This window comes from Lactuca virosa, chromosome 7 (genome assembly GCF_052849685.1).
Source record: "Lactuca virosa cultivar CGN04683 chromosome 7, Lactuca_virosa_CGN04683_v6, whole genome shotgun sequence".
Classification (NCBI taxonomy): Eukaryota; Viridiplantae; Streptophyta; class Magnoliopsida; order Asterales; family Asteraceae; genus Lactuca; species Lactuca virosa.
In genome coordinates, this window is record NC_136432.1 from 196,847,160 (window position 1) to 196,851,387 (window position 4,228).

General features: G+C 36.4%; 1 pseudogene; it reads right to left on the bottom strand.

The window, feature by feature from the left end:
• Window positions 1-2,111: 2,111 nt before the first annotated feature.
• Window positions 2,112-2,963, bottom strand: LOC145127433 (2S seed storage protein pseudogene; annotated as a pseudogene).
• Between the last annotated feature and the right edge of the window lie 1,265 nt (window positions 2,964-4,228).

The following is a 4,228-nucleotide window of genomic DNA, read 5'->3' on the forward strand; positions in this document are numbered from 1 at the left end:
CCTGGGCTGATCCCTGAGTGAGCTAACAAAAGAATGTGTTAAAATTAATTTGTCAAAAGAATGTTAAACTAAACAAGAAACAAACCTCTTTTTCAATGTAAATCATTTGCTACTCATTTGAAATACACATTTACTCTAATAGCTTTTCGATGTGCTAAAATGCATTAGCTAAACACGTCGGTTGAACATTAAAATGAACTGATGTTCAAGTTACCTGAGAGTCTTCGTCCAGATGACAGTGTGGTATAAATGAATGATTTAGTATCTTAACTTGTGATGTATTGCATACCCATCACAAAAAGAGATAAGTATAGAGATATTAAACATGCCAAAGAATCCCAAAAAGATCTAAAAGTTCCATAAATATTGGATTTGATAAATGGTTTTACCTACCTAAATAACTTCTCCTTGCGACTACGACATACCTCTTCACAAAGTGAAATAAGAATCTTAGTATTTGATAAAGTAATTTTGGATAATTAATTATACAAAATATTATTATCAACTCACTAATAAATATTATTTTTATAGATGTATTCAAACACGTAATCACGTATTCTTTCGGATCAAACTTTTCACTTGTAAGTATCATGTCGAATGATAAAGTGAATGACTTGAATTATCTTGACTGATATCGAAATTTGAGAGTTATGCTCAAGTACGATAAGAAAGGTCGATCCATTAAGTAACCTTACCATAAATCTCCTACTGATAAGGAAAATTGAGCTCAATGAAAAGAGTATCATGATATTGTCCCTAAGTCGATATTTGGTTGCATGCCTTATGCTAGCGACCATTGCTCCCAAACTTCAAAAGTGTTTTGGAGAATCTTTGGGTGTATTATATCGCTTAGGGAAATGTTCCAAGTACAAGCTAGGAAATAATGGTTTGACACAGTGAAACCTCTCATAGGTTGCAAGTTATCTTGGGTTTATGAGAATGGGGTTACGTGGCGTTGTCTGGCTACCTTCTGTTTTCTACCGCCATTGCAACCAATCAAATAAACCTTCCCACCGCTTCTTTTTTCTTTTGCGTCCCTACGACGCCATTCCTACCCTGCCGATCAGATTTCTTTCTTCCTGAAGCTTCTCGTACCACCTCTCCCACCTGAAGGTGGGAGTGTCAGTACATGTCCTTAGAGCATCCATAATGGTGAGTTTAATATGAGAGTTACATGAGATGTCAAACCTAAATGTCATTAAATAGATGAAAACTCTACCATTATGAGATACCACCTTGACATTCAATAAATTTGGAGTTCAATGACCATTGAACTCTTTAATGGAAAAAAGAAAAGTTTTAATTTTTAAATATATATTATAAATTACCTTTTGTAAGACTGTAGATGTAATTATGTAGAGTACTAGAGTTTAAATACATTGTAGGAAAAAGAAATGATAGAATTGAATAGATCGTAGAAAGATGATTCGGCCATCCATTTTGTGAATGCCCATATGCAAGGTATATATTGATTAGCTTAGCGATTATGTTTTCTGATAATGCAGAGTTTGCTACAAATATAATTCTAAACTCGTTGCCGAGTTAATACAAAAATATAATTCTAAACTCGTTGCCGAGTTAATACAATCAGTTCAATGAGTTCATTTTGAAATTTAATATGAATATATAATCTACAGAGGCCTACAATTAATGGAATTTCATTGCATGCTAAAGACCTCTACCTCTGAGTTCAACATGGCCGAATATAAGTTGTCCAGCTCAGCCACAATTGAGATTGCCCAAAAGACTATATCCAAAAGTGGTAAACACCAAATAAATTAAGACGGTCAAACCCATTTTCTTTCTATAAAGCTCTACCTTATAAATTTGAAGACTCTTTCAATTTAAATATTTAACCCAATAATGGAAATTTTGTGTTATAATTAAGTTGGTTATAACTGTTCCACTATCTTCAGGGAATAAAAAAACGCAGCCATCATTTTATTTATTCATAAAAAAGATGAAAGAGCGATTACATGAGATTTATAGATACTCATCTCTCCATGAGCCTACTTATTTTTGCAACTACTCCCATCGATCTCAAAATTCAAAACCGTAAACCTTGACTAGAGATGCGAATGACATTTATTCCTCGATCATTAATCTCCACCTTAGAACATGGTAGATGGGATTCGGCATTGATGCACTTCTAGTTTGCATTGGTTGGGCAGACTTTGAACAATCTGCTGCAAGTCTTGGGTCTGAGGCTGTCCACCACGTCGGCCACGTTGTTGGCTCCCTTGTTGCTGCTGCCTCTGGGCTTGCCTGTACACCTCCTGCATGGCCTCGCACTGGCATTCTTCCTCCACGTTCTGAAGCTCACTGCAGCATTGTTCGAGACCTTGTGGCTGTTGACCTTGCCTGCTGACGCTCATCAGAAGGGTTGCATAGGAACCCATTTGTCGTTGGATGAAATTTTGGCACTGGTTGAATTGTCGGCCTCGGATGTGCTCGCACTGCTGTTGCGAGCCACGGCGGCTGTAGGTGGTGTCCTCGGTGATAGTGGTGAAGGTGGTGATTGAGATTTTTCCGACTTGGCATTGTCTAGTTTGGAGTTTGCATTGGTTAGGAAGGTTCTGAGCCTTCTGCATCATCTGTCTGATCTGCTTGGAACCGAAGCTTCCGCCTTGTTGTCCCTGTTGTTGTTGTTGCATCTTCTGGGCTTCCCGGAATGCTTCTTTCACAGCCTCACACTGGCACTGCTCGTCGACGTATTGGAGCTCTTGGCAGCACAACTGGAGGCCGCCCTGCTGCTGACTTCGGTTGTCTTCTTCATACCGACTCTGGCCCTGCGCGAGATACCTCTGGCACTGATTGAATCTTTGTCCCTGGAGCTGTTGGCTGCACTGCTCCTTCGAGAATGTGCTTTCCTCCTCGATGGTGGTGGTGATGATGGTGCTGTGGGCGGAAGCAAAGGCTACAAGGGCTGTGAAAGCAAGTGCTAGTGCTATGAGCTTTGCCATTGTGGGATGGTTGTGAATCGATGGTTGTGGTGGTGGGTATTTATGGTACATGTGGGTGCACACGTGGAGAGCTGGTTGTAATAGGTGGCGAAGTTGAATACTGTCGAGCAACACGTACGAGTTTTTACATCTCAAATGTAACAAGTGGAAGTGCTTTTTTGGGAGTTTTTATACTAGCTAGGTGTCTATTCTGTTGTTCGAACGCTTGTGGTACTGTAATGGCTCCAGATGGATTTGGAGTAATAATATAATATATTTCTTATATATAATTTTTAGTTAGCCACGTTATATCTTATTGGTACGACAAGAAGTAGTCTAATCAAAGCTAATGAGTTCGTTTGAGTTTACTAACATAACATGGTTATTGGTTAGTTTAGCGTAATAATATTAGGTCTAGCTTGTCTCAACTCGTTTGTAGTCCTAGATCATTAAGATCTATAAATATAAAAATTTGATATATTGGGTTTAGATACAAACCAAACTAAGCCAAAAATTAACTTTGGGTTTTTTATTTTATCTAAAAGATAAAAACTAATATTTTAGAATTCTTAAGAAATAAAACATTTTGAATTAAATGAAACAGATAACTAAATTTTTAAATGATTTTAAAAAAAAATATATAAAAAAATATATTCTTTCTAGTTTTGATTTTTAGAGTTAATGGTCGAAATGTTTCTTATCCTGTTACCTCTACTTAATTAAATATTGCACACTAATTTGCTTTGAAAACCGGACCGGACGGTTTAACCGGGAACCGGTCCCGGTTCCGATTCTTGGAGATCAAAAAATCATTCGTCATGTGAAACGGTAAAAAACTGGTGGAACCGGTAAAAACCGGAAATTTTAAAAAATACATCTCTTTTTATCATTTTTTGTATTTTTTATATAATTAAAATTAATAATAATATAATTATGTCATCATCCAGTTTTTCCGATTTTTGAGACTGATCTGACTGGTTAGACTAGTTGAACCATCAAACCGGTAAAACGACTGATTCGATCTCCTTCCCGATTTTCAAAACTTTGCTCATTGTACAATATGTACTTATATTTGTCCTAGATAGACAACTTTTATTTTTGATAATAAGTGTATCAACAGTTTTAAGAATAATTTATTATTTTTCACCATTAATTTACCAAAACTTTTATCCATCATTACATAGTTTTCTAGCATTAGTGTAACACCGTAAATTTTCAAATAATTTTTCATTTTTAAATCACATAAAAACTCAATGTCCCATGTTCTCGAAAACCACAATGTATCA